This window comes from Giraffa tippelskirchi, chromosome 9, assembly GCF_054371585.1.
Source record: "Giraffa tippelskirchi isolate mGirTip1 chromosome 9, T2T-mGirTip1v1.2.pri, whole genome shotgun sequence".
Taxonomy (NCBI): Eukaryota; Metazoa; Chordata; class Mammalia; order Artiodactyla; family Giraffidae; genus Giraffa; species Giraffa tippelskirchi.
Window position 1 is genome coordinate 153,042,443 of NC_137283.1, and position 22,001 is coordinate 153,064,443.

Sequence of the window (22,001 nt, forward strand, 5' to 3'; positions counted from 1 at the left end):
AGCAGACACGCTCATTATTTCAATTCACATAAAGAAGATAAGCAAGTTAACAGGAGGAAAGGGAAAAAAAGACTGAAAATGTGAAAAGGAAAAAGAATGTAGTAGAGAAAACAAAATCACAGCATTTGGGAAAAGGGTGTGCCAGAGACACTGTCTCCAAGTAGAAATTATTCATATAATTATTTAAGATGCTTACACAAGCAGGGATAATTACTATGGAAATTCAACATAGGGCACTGTTTATATAAACACATTAAACAAAAATAGAGATTAATACCATGTGGAAGCATTCCCAAAAGGATCTAAAACATACAAAATATATCCCATTTATGTTTGTGTTTCATGTCATATCTCTGTATGCTATTCAAGTTCTTTTCCACAATTAAGCCAATGTGGGTTCTCTCTGATTCTCTCTTGCATTTCATAACCCACCCATATGGAACAATAGTCAACTCAGACATACTCAGCATATGAGGTAGTATACTATCTGTTCTTCCAGAAGCTACGTTCTGTATATTTTGCCTTATAGACATCTAAAAAAGAACTTTTAAAGATATAATCAGGTAACCAGTAAACTTGCTCAAAAGCCTGTGTTCTACTCAAGGTGAAAATTTGTGAAAGAGAATGATTTGTGGTCATCATTCCCTTCAGCACATTTGCTCAGTTGCTAAATCGTGTCTGACTCTTTGTAACCCCATGGGCTACAGCATGCCAGGCTTTCCTGTCCTTCACTATCTCTCGGAGTTTGTTCAAACCCATGTCCATTGAGTTGGTGATGCCATCCAACCATCTCATCCTCTGTCGCCTCCTTCTCCTCCTGCCCTCAATCTTTCCGAGCATCAGGGAATCTTCCAGTGAGTCAGCTCTTTGCATCAGGTGGCCAAAGGATTGGAGCTTCAGCATCAATCCTTTCAATGAATATTCAGGGTTGATTTCCTTTAGGATTGACTGGTTTGATCTCCTTGCTGTCCAAGGGACTCTCAGCACATTACATCTATTTAATCAAAATAATGACTTCCCTTTACTCTGTCTTTAATATAAGTAATTTCAGCAAACGGAAGCCTATTATAAAGTTCATTTCAGTTCAGTCCTTTTTTTTTTTTTAATAAGAACACTGACCTCCAGGAAGTACACAAGTGATGTAATCAATTCAATCAGTTCTCTTCAGTTACACAGCAAAACATTTTTACTCATTGCAGGAAGAGTGGGCAGCAGCTATTAGAAAGGCTGAGTGCAAGGATGAGGCTCTACTCAGGAGCCCCTGACCTGTGCTCCCAGTGCTCACCAAGGACCCTCCGAGATACAGAAAAGAGACAAGAAATAACAGGTTTTATTTTGGTGGGCGGTGGGGAGGTGAGGAACCGTCATTATTCTTCACCCTCATATATCCATGGAAGAGGACTGGTAATGAGAGAAACTGTTGATTTAATTTTTAACGAAGACTAAATCTGGGGCAAGAAGTGAACATCGGCAGTAAGATCCAGAACAAATCAGGGTCAGGTCTAAACGGGCAATGATAAAGGATATTGACTTCAAAGTTCTAGGGTTATTATGGAGACATTTAATACTCTCTATACACAGGTAGATACATACATGGTATATATACACAGATGGCATATATATACATATGTATATAATATGTAGGCTTCCCTGGTGGCTCAGACTTTAAAGCGTCTGCCTGCAATGTGGGAGACCCGGGTTCAATCCCTGAGTCGGGGAAGATCCTCTGGAGAAGGAAACGGCAACTCACTCCAGTACCCTTGCCTGGAAAATCCCATGGACAGAGGAGCCTGGTATGCTACAGTCCATGGGGTCGCAAAAAGTCAGACACGACTGAGCGACTTCACTGATTCACTGATATAATATGTATTTTAATATGTACATAAAGATATATATGCATATAAGTATATAACACTGGTTATTCAGTCACTAAGTCGTGTCTGACTCTTTGCAACACCCACAGACTGCAGCATGCCATGTTTCCCTGTCCTTCACTGTATCCCCAAGTTTGCTCAAACTCATGTCCATTGAGTCAGTGATGCCATCCAATCATCTCATCCTCTGTTGCCCACTTCTCCTCCTGCCCTCAATCTTTCCCAGCATCAGGGTCTTTTCCAATGAGTTGGCTCTTTGCATCAGGTGGCCAAAGTATTGGAGCTTCAGCTTCAGCCTCAGTTCTTCCAATGAATATTCAGGATTGACTTCCTGTAGGATTGACTGGTTTGATCTCCTTGTACTCCAAGGGACTCTTAAGAGTCTTCTCCAGCACCACAATTTGAAAGGCTCAATTCTTAGGCACTCAGTCTTCTTTATGGTATAACTCTCACATCTGTACATGACTTCTGGAAAAACCATAGCTTTTACTATATGGATCTTTGTCGGCAAAGTGATATCGCTGCTTTTTAATATGCTGTCTAGGTTTGTCATAGCTTTTCTTCACATACACTCACACACACACAAACACACAGATATATACAGAGAGAGAGTCTAGACAGAAAGATAGATACAGTAGTAAGCAGTCAATTATTATTAGCTAGTTACACTGCCATGATAATTACCACTTTATTGGCGACACTTTCCTAGCTTGCTAATTGTCTGGTTTAGAAGGACTCTCGGGACTTCCCTGGTGGTCCAGTGGTAAAGAATCTGCCTTGCAATGCAGGGGACATGGGTTCCATCCTGGTTGGGGAACTGTGATCCCACAAGTGGTGGAGCAACTAAGCCTGCATGCCACAACTGAGACCTCACATAATCAAGGAAAAATATACTAAAAAAGAAAAAAAGTGACTCTTACGTTATTGAAGGTAAAGAACAAGGGTGGTTTTTGCTGTTGTTGTTTTGTTACTCTGTTTTTAAATTTTCAAATCAATCTTATAGCAATATTTTGGTCAAAGATGGGCTCAATAAATGACAGAAATGGTAGGGACCTAACAGAAGCAGAAGATATTAAGAAGAGGTGGCAAGAATACACAGAAGAATTGTACAAAAAAGATCTTCATGACCCAGATAATCACAATGGTGTGATCACTCACCTACAGCTAGACATCCTGGAATGTGAAGTCAAGTGGGCCTTAGGAAGCATCTCTGAGAACAAAGCTAGTGGAGGTGATGGAATTCCAGTTGAGCTATTTCAAATCCTGAAAGATGATGCTGTGAAAGTGTTGCACTCAATATGCCAGCAAATTTGGAAAACTCAGCAGTGGCCACAGGACTGGAAAAGCTCAGGTTTCATCCTAATCCTAAAGAAAGGCAATGTCAAAGAATGCTCAAACTACCGCACAATTGCACTCATCTCACACGCTAGTAAAGTAATGCTCAAAATTCTCCAAGCCAGGCTTCAGCAATACGTGAACCGTGAACTTCCAGATGTTCAAGCTGGTTTTAGAAAAGGCAGAGGAACCAGAGATCAAATTGCCAACATTCGATGGATCATCGAAAAAGCAAGAGAGTTCCAGAAAAACATCTATTTCTGCTTTATTGACTATGCCAAAGCCTTTGACTGTGTGGATCACAATAAACTGTGGAAAATTCTGAAAGAGATGGGAATACCAGACCATCTGACCTGTCTCTTGAGAAACCTGTATGCAGGTCAGGAAGCAACAGTTAGAACTGGACATGGAACAACAGACTGGTTCCAAATAGGAAAAGGAGTACGTCAAGGCTGTATATTGTCACCCTGCTTATTTAACTTATATGCAGAGTACATCATGAGAAACGCTGGGCTGGAGGAAGCACAAGCTGGAATCAAGATTGCCGGGAGAAATATCAATAACCTCAGATATGCAGATGACACCACCCTTATGGCAGAAAGTGAAGAAGAACTAAAGAGCCTCTTGATGAAAGTGACAGAGGAGAGTGAAAAAGTTGGTTTGAAGCTCAACATTCAGAAAACTAAGATCATGGCATCCGGTCCCATCACTTCATGGCAAATAGATGGGGAGACAGTGGAGACAGTGGAAACAGTGTCAGACTTTAGTTTTCTGGGCTCCAAAATCACTGCAGATGGTGATTGCAGCAATGAAATTAAAAGATGGTTACTCTTTGGAAGGAAAGTTATGACCAACCTAGACAGCATATTAAAAAGCAGAGACATTACTTTGCCAACAAAGGTCCGTCTAGTCAAGGCTATGGTTTTTCCAGGGGTCATGTATGGATGTGAGAGTTGGAGTGCCGAAGAATTGATGCTTTTTAACTGTGGTGTTGGAGAAGACTCTTGAGAGTCCCTTGGACTGCAAGGAGATCCAACCAGTCCATCCTAAAGGAGATCAGTCCTGGGTGTTCATTGGAAGGACTGATGTTGAAGCTGAAACTCCAATACTTTGGCCACCTCATGCGAAGAGTTGACTCATTGGAAAAGACCCTAATGCTGGATAGGACTGGGGACAGGAGGAGAAGGGGACGACAGAGGATGAGATGGTTGGATGGCATCACTGATTCGATGGACATGGGTTTGGGTAAACTCCGGGAGTTGGTGATGGACAGGGAGGCCTGGCTGCTGCGATTCATGGGGTCGCAAAGAGCCGGACACGACTGAGCGACTGAACTGAACTGAACTATGTATAAGACAAATTTACACAATTTCTTATATTTTGAAAACTGATAGTGTTTCCTAAACAATTGTCACTGTGTAACAATTTACTCCTGTCTGTTCAATGACACACAGCTAGTACAGCCAAAAGTCAGCAGAGTTTTGCTGCTTGCAAGTCAGCACTTTTGAGATTTAACACACAGACCGAATTAATTCAACATGAGTGGCATTTCTACTAATAATACATCCCTTTCATTGTGTTTGGTTCTGTGCCCTTTTTTTCAACTAGTCACATAAAATGTGTTAAAAACACTATTCACTTTCAACATCTTCAGCACAACAAAACTCCCTGTTAAAGCAGAATGGATGTCAAAAATACTTGAAGCTTTCTAGTAACCGTATTGAGTCGACTGTGGAGTAGAATGAAAAAAAAAGTCTCCTTAATTCTGTAATTGGGAGGAAAAAGGCTGCCTTCCTGGTTGCCAGGTATATACATGTTATAAACAGGATGCACTTTATTAGAAACTTCTCCTGTGGCTTAGTTAATTGGATGTTGTGATCAATCTTTGGTCTCCTCATTAATTGCATTGGCAGAGCTTTAAAAAGGGATTTCTGTACAGACAGTCATCTATGGTTTATATCAAAGATAGATTTTATTGATTGCCTTTCATATGGAAACCTCAGGTTGGGAAAGGAACTTAAGATCCAGTCTTTGAACTTTTCTTTTGAAGTATACTGTTAAGGGCTTCCCAGGTGGCACTAGTGGTAAAGAACCCACCTGCCAATGCAGGAGACATAAGAGACACGGGCTCGATCCCTGGCTTGGGAAGATCACCTGGAGGAGGGCACGGCAACCCAGTCCAGTATTCTTACCTGGAGAACCCCATGGACAGAGAAGCCTGGTGCGCTACAGTCCACAGGGTTGCCAAGAGTCAGACACGACTGAAGCGATTTAGCACACAGGCACATTAAGAGAAAAAGGCTTGGCAAGGCAGAGATATCATCTGTTCCCCTGTTAGTGCAGTTCAGCATGAAACCATGAGCTGCCCTCCCTCGACGCTGATCAGAATAAAGAACAAAATTGGGCTGATTATTTCAACTAGATGAATTTACAAAATGATGAGTAAGTAACAATATAAAGAAACAAATATATACATTTCATTCTGTGCTGTATTTGAAATGACTTACACAGATCAAATTAGGTGACTTAGCTTTAAATAAGCTGAAAATAATTTAATTTGTTATTTTGTGAAGTCCATTCTTATTTGTCATTCACAGGTAAACCTAGTTCAACACTGACCCCATTTACAGAGAAAAAAGAAATTTAGTATAAAACAAAAATGAAAAGGATGCTTTTAAATAGTATTAGAAGAAATTAATTACCATTTGGAAAGAGATAAAATTAATTAAGAGGTTTACATGAAGTGAAAGTGAAAGTGAAGTCGCTCAGTCGTGTCCGACTCTTTGCAACCTCATGGACTGTAGCCTACCAGCTCCTCCATCCATGGGATTTTCCAGGCAAGAGTACTGGAGTGGGGTGCCATTGCCTTCTCCAGAGGATCTTCCCAACCCAGGGATCGAACCTGGGTCTCCTGCATTGTAGGCAGAAGCTTTACCATCTGAGCCACCAGGGAAGTCCAAGAAGTTTAGATATGGGGTCACAAAAGAGTAGGACAGGACTTAGCGACTAACAACAACTATATAGCCGACTGCGTTAGCTGGGTACCCAGGCTAACTTTGTTGGACTTACAAACAAATGGGAGTTACAAACATGCTCTTGGAATGAAATTTGTTTGTATGTAGGGAAATTAGTGTATATAGTGAAAGTGTTAGTTGCTCAGTTGTGTCTGACTTTTGCAACCCCATGGACTGTAGCTCACCAGGCTCCTCTGTCCATGAAATTCACCAGGCAAGAATATTGGGGTGAGTTGCCATTTCTCACTCCAGGGGATCTTCCCAACCCAGGAATCAAACCTGCCTTCTGTAATTTTGAGTTGAGATGTTTCAAACAGGAGCAACGAAAGCTGTTAAATTTCACTTATACACTGCTTTAGTTGCATTATAAAAATTATGGTTTTATTTTCATTTAGCTCCAAATATTTCCTACTTCTCTTGTGTTTTTTTGGCCCATAGTTTGTTTAGAAGTATGTTAATTACTAAATATTTGAATATTTTTCAGATATTTCTCTTTTGCTAATTTCTAATTTAATTCCATTTTGTACAGAAAACATTTTGTATATATTTTAAAATTTTACTTTAGTTTTTAAATTTAATAACTACTTATGGCTCAGCAAACGCTCTATCGTAAAGATTTCATGTGTACTTGAAAAGAATATGTATTGTGCTACACTTGAATGCAGTGCTTGTAAATTTCAACTGGTTGACAGTGCCATAGAGTCTTTTATATCCTTTCCAATTTTCTATTTGTTACACCAATTACTTACAGAAGACTGATGAAACCTCCAATTATTATTTCCAATTTTTTCTTTCCCCTGTCAGTTCTATTAGTTTCTGTTTAGTACTGTGAAGTTTTCTTATTGTGGTTATACACATTTATCACTGTTATTTCTTCTTGATGAAATGTCCCTTTTTATTTCCAATTATACTCTTTATTCTGAAGTCTAGGTCTCTGATAGTAACAGATTTCTTATAGTTATTTATTTGACAATATATCTTTGTCTATCCTTTTACTCTTCATCTACTTGTATCTTTATATATAAAGTGAGAGTTTTGTGGTAATATATATAGCTGAGTCTTGCTTTTTTATGCAACCTGAGGATATCTTCTAAGTGGAATATTTAGGCCATTAATATTTAAAATAAATTATTGACATGGTTAGTTTTAAATCTATCATATTGCTCTGTTTTCTGTCTCATCTCTTCTTTCTCCTTTTTCTCCCTTGAGTATACTTCCCTTTCATATGCCTCCATTCTTTGTGTTATTATTGTTATACATTTTATTTTTACATATGTTTTAAACCCCATAATACACTGCTAATATTTTTGCTTTAACCAATCAATAAATATTTAAAGGAAGTGAAAAATAAGAAAAAAGTATTTCATATCTACATACATATTCACCATGTCTGCCCAACTTCACTTCTTTATTCTGGCTCAAAGACTGTCTTTAACACTTCATGTAGCACACTTTTGTATGGCACACATTTTCTTAGTTATTGATTATCAGATTGAATTTTAATTTAGATGTCAATCTTGGAAGATAGTTGGGGAGTATAAAAATTCTAGGTTGACTTTCTTTCTGTATTTTAAAATGTCATTCTACTATCTTCTGACTTGAATAGGGTTTGAAAAAAGTTTGAAGTCATATTTATCTTTATTTCTCTGTATATGGTGTGTGTATGTGTGTGTATTCTGGCTGCTGTTGTGTGTGTGTGCTAAATCACTTCAGTTGTGTCCGACTCTTTGGAACCCTAAGGGCTGCAGCCCAACAGGCTCCTCTGTCCATGGGGCTTCTCCAGGCAAGCATACTGGAGTGGGTTGCCAGGCCATCCTCCAGGGGATCTTCCCAACCTAGGGATCAAAAATATATCTTTTATGTCTCCTGTATTGGCAGGTGGGTTCTTTACGACTAGCACCATCTGGGAAGCTACTGTTAGGATATCTATGTATTAGGAGCTTTCATATTATTATATCTGTTAGTGTGGTTTATTTGGCTTGAGGTTCACTGAATTTGTCCTGTGAATTTATACAAATTCATCAAATTTGGAAACTTTTGGTTATTATTTCTTCAAATATCTTTTGTGCACTGTCTCTTCCAAACTCTGGAACTCCAGTTACATATATACATTACATAGTTTGGCATGGAGGTCTGCTCCTTTTCATTCATTGTATGGGAGGCACTGTAGTTTTCATCTGCGAGTTCCATTTTGTTATTTTTTTCTATCTCCACTTCTCCTCGTTATGCTCATGTTTTCCTTTAACTCTGAATACAGCAAAATAGCTATCTTCACATTTTTCACTAGTTCCATCATCTATGCCCTTTAAAAATTCCGATTCTGATAGTTCTGATATTTCTCCAGGTTATGACTCATGTTTCATTGTGTCTTTGTACATCTAGTAAGTTTCTCCTGGATACTGAACATGGTAATTTTATACTGTTTGATGCCTACATTTGGTTTTCCTTCTTTAATGGGAACTGGACTTTGTTCTGGCAGGCTATTAAGCTACTTGCAGATCATCATAATCCTTTCAAGGCCCCTGTTAAAGCTGTGCTAGCGTGGGTTTATCATTCCAGGGGCAGTTCAGCGCTGCTACTAACGCCTGATACAACTGGGGTCCCCACTGAATGTTCCACGTGACTACTGTGAACTATCCATCTACTCTGGCTGGTTCAAGCTTGAGTGGCTTCCTGCCTAGCTGTAAGCTCTGGGAACTGTTTACAATTCTTCCCTCCTTTGTTTGACTGTGGAGTGCCACCTTAAGCATATATGGCCTAGTACCCAGCAAAAACCCAAGAAGACCTCTGCAGGTTTCTGAAGTTCTTCATCTGAAAAGTTACTTCCTCTATGAAATTCACAAATTTCAGTCTCTGTCTCCTCCAAGATAAGACCATGTCTTTAACTGGATGTTTATATAAATTCTGTGTCTCATTTCCAAAGAATACTTTATGAGACTGAGAAAGTTAGTTTTTGTCACTAGTTTTTAAGGAAGAAATAGATGAAAGAATCGTTATTAGAGCTATCAGCACAGATTTTTTTAAAAAATCCTCTTTCGGGAAAATGCTGAAACAGATTAAGGTCTATGCCATGGCCAGACAAACGTTTTCTGGAGGCAAACATTTTCTAATTTCTTTTAATTTTTAAACAAATGGATCATTTCCTACAAGCAAGCTTGCAAAAGGAAAAGCTGGCAAAGTGTGAGTCTATTTTTATGGAAATAAGGTCATTAGTACTAATATTTGATGCACACAATTCATTAATTCTTGGACAGTCTTGATGGAGGAAGAGAGAGAAGAGAAACAAGCAAGAAACAGAACCAGTAAATATTAGCCCATGGTTAGAGTCTGGAACTGAAATATAAAAACTGCTACAACATGAATAAAGTTTAAACCCATAGTGCCACACTTGAACAACGAAAACTCTGAATCACAAGCTAAAGTCACTTGAATGTGTTCATACTGGAACCTATAAAATGGCACGTTCATTTTGAGACAACAGTATCAGTTTTGCCATATTAAAAACTGTAATATTTATTTCCAGATAAACGGTTTATTTTTTTAAACATGTGCACACACAGATATTAAAAATATCACGTTAAACCTTATTATCATGAACTAGGAACGTTGACAGTATTCATACATAACATTCAGGTATGATGTGTGATCTTGGGCTGTGAGAATGTAATGATAAATAAACCATTGGACCGTGCATGAATAACTAATCTATTTATTTAGCAGAGGGAGGAGATGACTGCATTGAAGACTCGGTCTTCTGGCATGAAGGTGGTAGGAGGGTCTTGCAATTCACGGATGGAAGGAGCAGAGCTTCTATGATCAGTCAGAAGTTCTGCTGCTGTTGCTTCAGCTGGGCCTTCCTCCTGGATATTTAGCTAGTGTCTGTCTCACTGGCCCTCTTAGAAATCTGTGTGCTACTTAAACTCCCTTAACAAATTTGCTTTCTCTTTTATTGTAGAGTGAATTCTATACCTGAAACCAAGAAAATTTACTGAATTTAGATACGTGGTGGGGGGTCGATGAAATCGCTCAGTTGTGTCTGACTCTTTTGTGACCCCATGGACTGTAGCCCACCAGGCCTCTGTGTCCATGGAATTCCCTAGGCAAGAATACTGGAGTGGATAGCCATTCCCTTCTCCAGGAGATCTTCCTGACTCCTGAAAGGATTGAACCCAGGTCTCCCGCATTGTGGGCAGATTCTTTACCACCTGAGCCACCAGGGTGAGGTACAAACTCGAGGTAAGGAAAGGAAGTCAGTGAGCTTAAACAACTCTTTTCAAAAGTTTGGTTGCATTAGTCCCATATCCCGTACTTGTCCTGCCTTGCCTCTCCCCTTTGGTAACAAGTTTGTCTTCTATGTCTGTGAGTCTGTTTCTGTTTTGCATATACATTTATTTGTATTATTTTTCAGATCCCACATATAAGTGATACATACAGTATTTGTTTTTTTCTGAAATATTTCACTAAGCATAATAGTCTCAAGTCCATCCATTTTGCTGAAAATTGTAAGTCAACTATACTTCACTTTTAGAAGTTTGGTCGTGCAGAGGAGAGGAATGGGAGAGAATAGTTGGAAAAGGATAAAGAGTCAAGGGAGGGAATTGTAATTTCTAAAGATGGAGATGATTAAGTCTTCTGAGAAGGTTGGAATGTAATATAAAGAACAGTTGGAGGCAGTCTTAGCTAGAAGAAGCTGGTCCTCCTTTAATACAATAGAAGGCTGGAAAGATTGAAGGTAGGAGGAGAAGGGGAAGACAGAGGATTAGATGGTGGGATGGCATCTCTGACTCAACAGACATGAATCTGAGAAAACTCCAGGATATGGTGAAGGACAGAGACGTCTGGCATGCCACAGTCCATGGGGTTGCAAAGAGTTGGACACGACTTGGAGACTGAACAATAACAACATAGGTACTGTCCAGTGAACAGCTTCTTTGACTCCAGAGTGGCTGGAAGTATACAAATATTTGCTCTGGAAGAGCCTCAGCTAGTACAGGAAGAAGGAACTGAGAAGTGCTGTAGGAACATTCATTAAAAGAAATCAGTCCTGAATATTCATTGGAAGAACTGATGCTGAAGCTGAAACTCCAACATTTTGGCCACCTGATGCGAAGAACTGACTCACTGGAAAAGACCCTGATGCTGGGAAAGATTGAGGGCAGGAGGAGAAGGGGATGACAGAGGATGAGATGATTGGATGGCATCACTGACTTTGTGGACACGAGTTTGAGCAACCTCCGGGAGTTGGTGATGGACAGGGCAGCCTGGCGTGCTGCAGTCCATGGGGTCGCAAAGTCAGACACAACTGATCGACTGAACTGAATTGAACTGATATGGAGAAAAACTCAAAATTTTGTAGCTGTATAACATTTAATTGACTGTATTTGCATGCTATTCATCATTTATATTTGTGAACAATATAACCACATTATAAAAATTTAGGTAACAGAGGGGAAAAAAAGTCCATGTACAGGCATCATAGTTTCACAATGCTTTTAAAATTGTGTTTTTAAAAATTTACAGTTGGTCTTTTGCTTGTTTCCATCTTATGCAGTATTCATAGCCATTATTCTCATACTATACTGTTTAATCGCTATAATTTACACAGCCTTTTCTCTATTGCTAGCCATGATTATATCTAAACTTAATCAATGCATAAATGTAAATTATAGCTCTAAGAAGGAGCTCAGGGATTATCAGACGCTGCATCTTCTTCATATAGAGGAGAAAACAAAGATACAAAGTAGCTGAATATATTCCATCAGAATCACACAGCAAATGAGCAGGCCCAGACCCCTAAACCCTAACACAGACAGAAGGCAGGCTAGCAGAATGGATTGCACCTGCTATCCTCTTGCTCAGTGTATTTCAAAATTTTAGTCTGGAAGATGTTCACTATTGGTCACACTGAGATAAGGGGCTTATGAAAGAATATGGAAAGAAAAGCATTGATTTATATTTTGTCACTGGTCAGTTACCATCAGCTCCCATATCAGCATTAATCTGTGTATCAGCCTTTGAGTGGGACAGTGCTAACTGAAAAATCACTCACAAAATCTCTGGTTCTTTCTATATCTGTCCCTAGCAATAGTAAATATTATGTTGGAGTTTCATAGCCACATTTAACTTATATCTTTCCTTACAAAATCAAAACACGTGTCCAAAGACTGATGTTTTGAAAATAAAGCACTCATACTTGGTCTGTAAGTATGAGCGTGAAGTGTTTCCTGTGCAGTTTACATGACTTTAGTTGAAGAGATTCACATATGAGCAAGGAGTGTACAGGAGATGGGCTGTCCTTTTAATCTGGTCCATTTTCTTGTTTGATAATTCAGCAGAGTTCTTGGGATTCATCTTCTCCTGTATTGCTGAGAGAAGAATATGTGTATTCCTGATAACTCATAGGCTTCACTCATCCCTGACCACTATAGAAATAAATATTTCGAGAAATGTTTTACGTATTTAAACACCAAATGCACATGATAACTGTAACCTTCCCCCCTCCCCAACAGCAGAAAATGACAATACTAAGAACAAACAAACAAAAACCAAAATAAACGAAAAACTCAGGATGGCATGATGCCATGATTCATCAAACATGATGTCAACTGATTTTCAGAACTAATGACAAATTTGGATACAGTGCTTTTAAAAGTAACGTATAGGTTATACCTTATAGGTATAACCAGTGCTTTTAATGTTATAAATTATAGATTATCTGGAAGTTAATTCTAAGCCCAAGAATAATTACTACCAAATTACCAGGGTAACGGAACTCCAGTGGTCATTGATTTCACTTCTCACTTTATAACTCCGTATGCACACCAATTACATGAAAAGAAATCATGATTTTTCTTTCTAAAGATCTCTAAAGTGATGCCACTCTGGCTGTGGTAGATAATATATTTATAGCTACCCTGATTTCTACAGCTCCTTCCAAACTAGGTTATCTGTTTTCAGTTCAGAATGCTTAAGCATTATTGTTACTACTGTTAAAGGCAGCACACTGAATATTCTAAATCATTTAATTGCCACAAACATCCTAAGAGGTAGGCACTATTCTTTAACTCTATCATATAAAGGAGAATGGGCTGCAAAATCACTGCAGAAGTGACTGCAGCCATGAAATTAAAAGACACTTGCTCCTTGGAAGAAAAGCTATGACAAACCTAGACAGCGTATTAAAAAGCAAAGACATCACTTTGCCAACAAAGGTCTGTATAGTCAGGACTCCAGTAGTCATGTATCGATGTGAGAGCTGGACCATAAAAAAGCCTGAGCACTGAAGAATTGAGGCTTTCGAATTGTGGTGCTGGAGAAGATGCTTGAGAGTCCCTTGGATTGTAAGGAGATCAAACCAGTCAATCTTAAAGGAAACCAACCCTGAATATACATTGGAAGGCCTGATGCTGAAGCTGAAGCTCCAATAGTTTGGCCACCTGATGCAAAGAGCAGACTCATTGGAAAAGACCCTGATGCTGGGAAAGATTAAGGGCAGGAGAAGAAGGGGACAACAGAGCATGAGATGGCTGGATGTCATCACCAACTTAATAGACATGAGTTTGGGCAAACTCCCGGAGACAGTGAAGAACAGGGAAGCCTACCATGCTGCAGTCCACGGGGTCGCAAAGAGTCAGATGTGACTCAGTGACTGAACAACAACAATAAAGGAGGAAACTAAATAAGAGCGGTTTGTAACATAACTTGCTCTAGACCAGCCATACAGATGTCAGATGTGAACCCAGGTATCTGGCCTGAGAGCCTGTGCTCTTAACTACTAACCAATTGTTTCTCAATGATTTAGGATGAGTTAATTCATGACAGTACCTGGAAGTGCAACTGAGCAAATTCCATGGTTCTTTTGATCTTAATAGTCTTCTGAGCTGTCCAGAATGGTAGCTACAAGCCACATGCGACTACTTAAAATTAAATTAATTAAAATCAAATACTGTTAAAAATTGACTTCTCCAGTCACACAGTTAGTAGTTACTGGGACAGCGCATTTCCATCACAAAGAGTTTCACTGGATGGCACCAGTCTATAGTAACACCAAAATTCTCAACAATGGACCACCTACTTTGCTTTTATATATCTTTTTCTTTTGCAATGCCCTCTGCAAATAAAGATGGTAGGTAGAAGTGGCAAGGTTTATAGAGGAATAAAAGTCTACCAATGTCTAAGTGACTAAAATCTTTAAACAGTAATCTAGGAAGTGCAACCAAAATATTTTTAGTAGGTACATGCGAGGTAACAATAAAGTAACTCAGAACTCAGAGTAAAATTAGTGAAAATAAACATAAAAGTATTCATTATTTGCAAGAATGAACCCCCATTTTTTATAAACGTGGGGACAGAGTGGTTTAGGAGACAATACAAATGCAATTGCATTTTTAAAAAATGTTTATTTACTTGGCTGCACTGCGTGGCTTGTGGGGTCTTAGTTCGCCAATCAGGGATCAAACCTGTGCCCCTTGCAGTGGAAGTGTGGAGTCTTAACCACTGGACCACCAGGTAATCCCTGAAATTGTATTTTAAAGGACTGTAATATAAACTACTGAATTTCATTCTGTGAGGAAAACTGTAATAACAATCAGGAGATGGTTTCTTAACCCAGAAAAAGTATATTTGAAAGGCAAAATCAGCCCAGTTCAATTAAATGTATGGCTTGATGAACTGACTCAAAGTAACGAAACTTTCCACAGCAGAAAGATTTATCAGCTTAGCAGGAGGACACGAGTCACTCATCCTGTCTCTTGCTCTAATTCAGGGCTCATCAAGCAGTTATCATAATCAAGAGTGCTTATTTCTACACCAGGTAGAGGAAAAAAGTTCGCATTTCACTCCTGGATTTTAACGCCTACAATAAGACCATTTAATAGTTAATAAAATAATAAGTCAATAATTTAAGCAAAATGTAAGTATTTATGAAGACTAAATAATTTAAATATTTTAAAGACAAATTTAGTATTTAAAATTATCTAATTCTACCTAGTATGATAATCTCTAGGATCAATCGATCATTCCTTTTGATGGCTGAGTAACATTCCATTATATATATACAAAATATATGTATATAATATATATATAATGAATACACATACACAAACTCACACATACATGCTCATTCTCTCAGTCTTGTCGAACTCGTTGCAATCCCATGGACTGTAGCCTGCCAGGCTCCTCTGTCCACAGAATTTTCCAGGCAACAATACTAGAGACGGTTGCCATTTCCTGCTCTAGATCTTCCTGACCCAGGGATGGAACCTGCGCCTCCTGCATTGGCAGGCAGATTCTTTACCACTGAGCCTCCTGGGAAGCCGTGTGTGTGTGTGTGGGTGTGTGTGTGACATCTTTATCTCTTCATTCGGTACTGGCACAACAACAGAAATATAGATCAATGTAACAGAATAGAAAGCCCAGAAATAAACCCATGCACCTATGGTCAATTAATGTACAATAAAAGAGGCAAGAATACACAATGGAGAACAGACGGTCTCTCTTGAATAAGTGGTGCTAGGAAAACTATATGTAAAATAATGAAATCAGAACATTCTCTAACACCAAACACAAAAATAAATTCAAAATGGATTAAAGACCTAAATGTAAAACCAGATACTATAAAACTTCTAGAGGAAAACATAGGCAGAACACTCTTTAACATAAATTGCAACAATATCTTTTTGAATCTCTGTCTTACAGTAATGGAAATAAAAACAAAAATAAACAAAGGGGACCAAATTAAATTTAAAAGCTTTTGCATAGCAAAGGAAACCATAAGGACAACCTACAGAATGGGAAAAAATATTTGCAAATGATGCAGCTGACAAGGGATTAATCTCCAAAACATACAAACAGCTCATATAGTTCAAAAAAAACAAACAACCCAATCAAAAAATGGGCAGAAGGTCTACATAGACATTTCTGCAAAGACATACAGATGGCCAAAAAGCACATGAAATTGCTAACTATCATAAAAATGCAAAGCCAAACTACAATGAGGTACTGCCTCACACTGGCCAAAATGGCCATTATCAAAAGTATACAAATAATAAATGTTGGAAAGGGAATGGAAAAAAGGTATCCTCCTCCACTGTTGACTGGAATGTAAACTGGTACAGCCACTATGAGAGCAGTATGGAAGTTGCTTAAAAAACTGAAAAGAGAATACCATACAATCCAGCAATCCAGTCCTGGTCACGTATCCAGAGAAATACATAGCTCAAAAGCATTCATGTACTCCAGCATTCATTACAGCACTGTTTACAATAGCTAAGACATGGAAGCAATGTAACAGATTATCATACCAAATGAAATAAGCCAGAAAGAGAAAGACAAATATCATATGAAATAACTTATATGTGGAATCTAAAAAAAAAAAAAAATGATACAAATGAACTTAGTTCCAAAAAGAAAGAGACTCACAGGTATAGAAAACACAATTATGGTTACCAAATGGGATGAGATACATTAGAAGGTTGGGATTAACACATATGCGCGCGTGTGTGTGCTAGTCACTCAGTCTTGTCTAACTCTTTGAGACCCCATGGACTGTAGCCCGTCAGGCTCCTGTGTCCATGGGATTCTTCACGCAAGAATACTGGAGTGGGTAGCCATTCCCTCTCCAGGTGATCTTCCTAACCCAAGGATCAAACCCCCAGGTCTCCCGCATTACAGGCAGATTCTTTACCATCTGAGCCACCAGAGAAGTGCAACATATACATACTGTCACTTATGAGACAGATAAAAAACAAGGGCCTACTGTATAGCACATATTACTACTCAATATTTTGTAATACTCTATAAGGGAAAAGAATCTGAAATATATCAACTACATTTCAATAAAACAATAAAAAAGAAAGTTACCTGATTTTATAGGTCAAAAAGTCTTTAGGAAAAGAGTTTGGTTTAGAAATAGCATGAATCTGGGATAGATTTCTACTAATTAATCTCACTGAAAAATAATATTCTCATGCTGATGCTTAGCAATACAATCCCAAAACACAACTGATTATAAGTGTGTTCCATTGGTTTATTGAGATTCAATATTCTACTCTTGAACATGAAAAAAATGGCTGTTTTGGAGGACTGTCATATGGTTTTGTCTAGTGCAAATCCATGAATATTTCTGGGGAAACATCTTCGTTAATAGTCATGGTGCTAACAGAGCCCCATAATTATATATTAAGCAAAGATATAACTCTGGAAAAGCCCAGACTTCAAGTGTAATTATTCTAATGCAAACATTTGACTTTAAAATGCTGTTTTCATTGAATTTGGTCAATTTAGGGGAACCAAAAAAATGAAAATCAATTTTCAATCAGTATTTGACAAGACACATATTTTTAGATCAAGCTATGAGAGTTTTAGACAAAAAAAAAAAAAGAGTGTTTTAGGGAAACTGGTTGAAATACAATGTCCAATTCAACTGGAAGTATCCTAAGATGGATGGTCACTACTACAGTATGTAAAAATCTTAATTTAAGCCAATCATTAAAAAATTTTCCCCAAATTACTGGATTTACTTTTTGCATATTTTTATTTTAAAAAGTCCAGAAACAATTTATCTTCTTTTAACCCACAGTATATGATTATCCACTCTGGATAATTCTTGGCTTGAAGAAAATGTTCTCTTTTTGATACAGCTAAACATTTTAAAAAAGTGTAATTTTTTAACTTTCTGATTTTCATGGCACGAGTTAGGTAAGACTTAGGCAACATTTCTATAAGATGGCCAAAAGGGTCTTGCTGTTCATTTTTTGACACTGAAGCATTTATCAATATCTGTTTTATTAAGATCTCTCCGAGAAACTACAGAATTTTGGTATCAGCGTTCTTAAGTAATGCCCCATTAGTTTGGTTTTTCTGTCATAGTCTTCACTCACCTTCAACCCCATCTTTACTTATTCTTCCTTTTGAATAAAAAATGTACAATTATACATGGCTTGGAGAAAAATGGGCTTGGGATATCACAAAATTAAAGTGACACAGTCCTCTTAAAAACATACCTCTCAGCTACAAAGTCAAGTGAGACTTGGAAATGCTAGAGGTCAGAACATTGCTCACAAATTATCCCGGTACAATTTAGCTTCTCAGTGTTTTAGAATTAGACAAACAGCATCTGATGACTCATATAACTTGTACCTTAAATGTGTTTTGCTGGCGTGCATTCCTTTTAGTCCAAGTACCCCCTGAGGAACAGAGTGTAACAGAAGCAGTTATGGTTTCAATTTCCCCTGTATGATTTGCTTTCATTTGAAAACCAGTAAAAAGTAAGGAGGAGGTTAGGGGAAATGGACTGGCTAACTCTTGACATTATCAGGGCTTCAGAGTACCAAGTTTCCACTTTCCTTTAATCAAGGGAGACAGCCCTTCCAATGACAATAAATAACATGCGGAAACCAAGAAATATGAACTTAGGAAATGTTATTATCAACAGTAATTAATTAGTCTTACCAGGTTCTATGTACTTGAGACATTATTTTTTAGTTTTAAAACTATTGCACATCTAGTGTTTCATTTGATTCCAGATTTGGAGTTGGTGTCCTTCAACTTGCATATTTTTATGGTATGCTCAAACTATCTACAGGCAGATGAACTGCATTTTAGATTATCAGGGTAATCTGACCCGATTCTTCCTGTATCTCTGAAACTTACTGTTCTCCAGGAGATCTTCCACTGATATCCAGTATGGTGATTCCTTTTCTAAGTTAGTAAAGCATGTGTGACTCAAGTGCCGGTTCGGTTCTTCTTTCTTTTTTTCTACCAGGAGAAAGTTTACTTTATCTTTCACAAACTCCTTAACTAACAGCTCCTGATTATGATCATTCCTCAGCTTTCTCCAAGGATGAGAAGTAAAGAAGGGGACAAGCGGTAGAGATGCTGAGACACATTTGGAGAAGGTAAGTAAAGGGTAGGACACATGGTGTGTATACTTTACAGAGTCTACAGAGATGGGAGAGCAGAGAGGTACCCAGAAGGGCACCTCCCCATGCAGTCTTGACTTAGAAGGTAAGGGGATAAACATACAACAAATTTCCATTTATAGCTTTCTGGGGACTCAAAGTGATCTAGAAAAAGATCATTGGTCTTGGAACCAGAAGACTTGAGCTTCAGCCCTTGGCGTACTAAATCACTGGGTAACATTTGACGAGTCTCTTACTGTTACCGTGCCTTGGTTTCTCCATCTGTGAAATAAGGAAAAAACCCTCTAGTACCTACAGGGTTGTTCTCAGGTTCAGATGTCACAATGTGTATGAAAATACATTACATAAATATGATTATGTAATATCTGGTTTCATCAAGGGATGAGATTTCCTGTGTGTGTGTCTGTGTGTGTCTGTGTGTGTGTGTATGTGTGTGCATGCTCAGTTGTGTCCAACGCTTTGCGACCCCCATGGATTGTAGTCCACCAGGCTCCTCTGTCCATGGGATTTCCAAGGCAAGAATACTGGAGTGTGGGTTGCCATTTCCTTCTCCAGGAGAATCTTTCCAACCCAGGGACTGAATCCACATCTTTCATTTCCTGCATTGGCAGGTGGATTCTTTACCACTGCACCACCTGGGAAGCCCTGACTTTACTGTATGTACTCGTCTACAATGTTATACACATTCATGAATTGGAAGGTACGTTGCACTATCTCTGTGATACCCATTTACAGTTGATGGTTAGAGGGAAAAAAAATCCCCGCTGTAATAAGGACAACTCCTAGTTCTCTGCATTTCTGTACCTAATTTCTATGTTTTCCTTATGATACTTACTCTGAAAAGGAAATAAAGAAAATTCAGAGCACTGAACACAATTAAGGAGGCTGGCTCTTTGTTACTAGTATATAGATGAGCTTCAGCTTAATTACTTTGATTCTTTGTCAAATATTTTTTGTAGCTCTTTGAGATGTTTTCAATATACTGGTAACCTGGATTATATAAGCAATCAATGGGAGAAGAGAAGATGTCTCAAAATAATTTTCCAGCCTTCTTTCTTCTTTTCCATTCTTTATCTACTCACAGCTGTATATTTTTAGTGAGGGCTTTTACACCTCTCCCAAATAAAATATACAATTTTGTTATCAATTAAAGATCTGTTAAAATTTTTGAATTAGGATGTTCAATTTTTAAAAAATTTAGCCTTTTTAATAATTATCACATTTACATATGAATGATTTTTCTTTTTTTAAATTTACTTTTAACTGGAGAACAACTGGTTTGCAATGTTGTTGGTTTCTGCCATACATCGGCATGAATCAGCCATAGGTATACATATGTCCCCTCCTTCTTAAACCTCCCTCTCACCTCCCACCCCATACCACCCTTCTAGGTTATCATAGAGTACTGGGTTGAGCTTCCTGTGTCATACAGCAAACTCCCACTGGCTATCTGTTTTATATATGGTAATGTATATGTTTCCAGGCTACTATTTGTCCCACCCTCTTTCCTTCCCCTGCTGTGTCCACAAGACTGTTTTCTCTGTCTGCATCTGAATTGCTGCCCTACAAATAGATTCATCAGTACAATTTTTCTAGATATCATATATATGCATTAATATACTATATTTATTTTTCTCTTTCTGACTTACTTCACTCTGTATAACAGGCTCTAGGTTCATCCACCTCACTAGAACTGACTCAAATTAGTTTCTTTTCATGGTTGAGTAATACACATATGAGTGAACTTCCCAGGGAGCTCAACTGGTAAAGAATCTGCCTGCAATGCAGGAGACCCTGGTTTGATTCCTGGGTTGGGAGGATCCCCTGAAGCCTCCTTCAGGCTTCATGGCAACCCACTCCAGTATTCTCGCCTGGAGGATCCCCATGGACAAAGGAGCCTGGCAGGCTATGGGGTCGCAAAGTCAGACACAACTGAATGACTAAACACATAATACACATATGAATATAATTTTGTGGTTAACATAATCTTTATAAATAAAAAATACAGTATCTCCAAAAATAGCAATAATAACATAGTATCTAAGATATGTCCATTAATAGTTTGATATTTGTTTGGTATGCTTTTGTGGAAATTAAAGAGTCATCCTACTTTTTAAAGTATGCCTATCATTTTTATCAATCCATCATGGATATGCTATTTATTTTTGCATATGGATTCCTATGAGGAGGGCATGGCAACCCACTCCAGTATTCTTGCCTGGAGAATCCTCATGGACAGAGAAGCCTGGCGGGATACAGTCCATGGGGTCGCAAAGAGTCAGACATGACAGCACAGCACATGGGTTCCTCTGCTCTCAGTAGCATGTCTGTTGTGCAGCGTGAAATCAATAATGCAATTAACATGTTTTTTTGATTAAACTATTATCTAAGAGCTAAGCAGAAAGCTGGACATAAAGTGAGCAATCAATATATAAACTGATGGGCAGAGTTGAAATGAGAGCACCATAGTTTTGAACTGTTTTCAATGAAGTTCTGACAAAATTTTGGAGAAATATTGAGCAACTCTGATTTCATGTTAAACTTTTCCCCAAGGTGAACAAACTTTTAGGTGACTCTTACAACTTTATTTTTTTCCTCAATTTTTTTTATTGTGGTAAAGTACATAAACATAAAATTTACCATCTTAACTATTTTCAGTATCAGTTCAATGGCATTAAATAACATTCATAATGTGCTACCCTTACCGCCATTCTCCTCCAGAATTCTTTCATCTTGAAAAACTGCAACTCCATGCTCTTAAATAATTATTCTCCATTCTCCCCTCCTCCCTAACCCCTGGCAACTACCATTCTACTTACTGCCTTTATTATTTTGACTACTAGTAATTATTGTATTTT

At 38.2% G+C, this 22,001-nt stretch overlaps 1 protein-coding gene and 1 non-coding gene across 2 annotated transcripts in view; both read right to left on the reverse strand.

Annotated features, from left to right (window-relative positions):
• Nucleotides 1-22,001, reverse strand: part of RGS17 (regulator of G protein signaling 17) — a 97,214-nt gene that overhangs the window by 43,428 nt on the left and 31,785 nt on the right. The window lies entirely within an intron of this gene.
• Nucleotides 6,091-6,162, reverse strand: TRNAC-ACA (transfer RNA cysteine (anticodon ACA)). The gene has a single exon. It is a non-coding gene; the product is annotated as a tRNA-Cys (tRNA).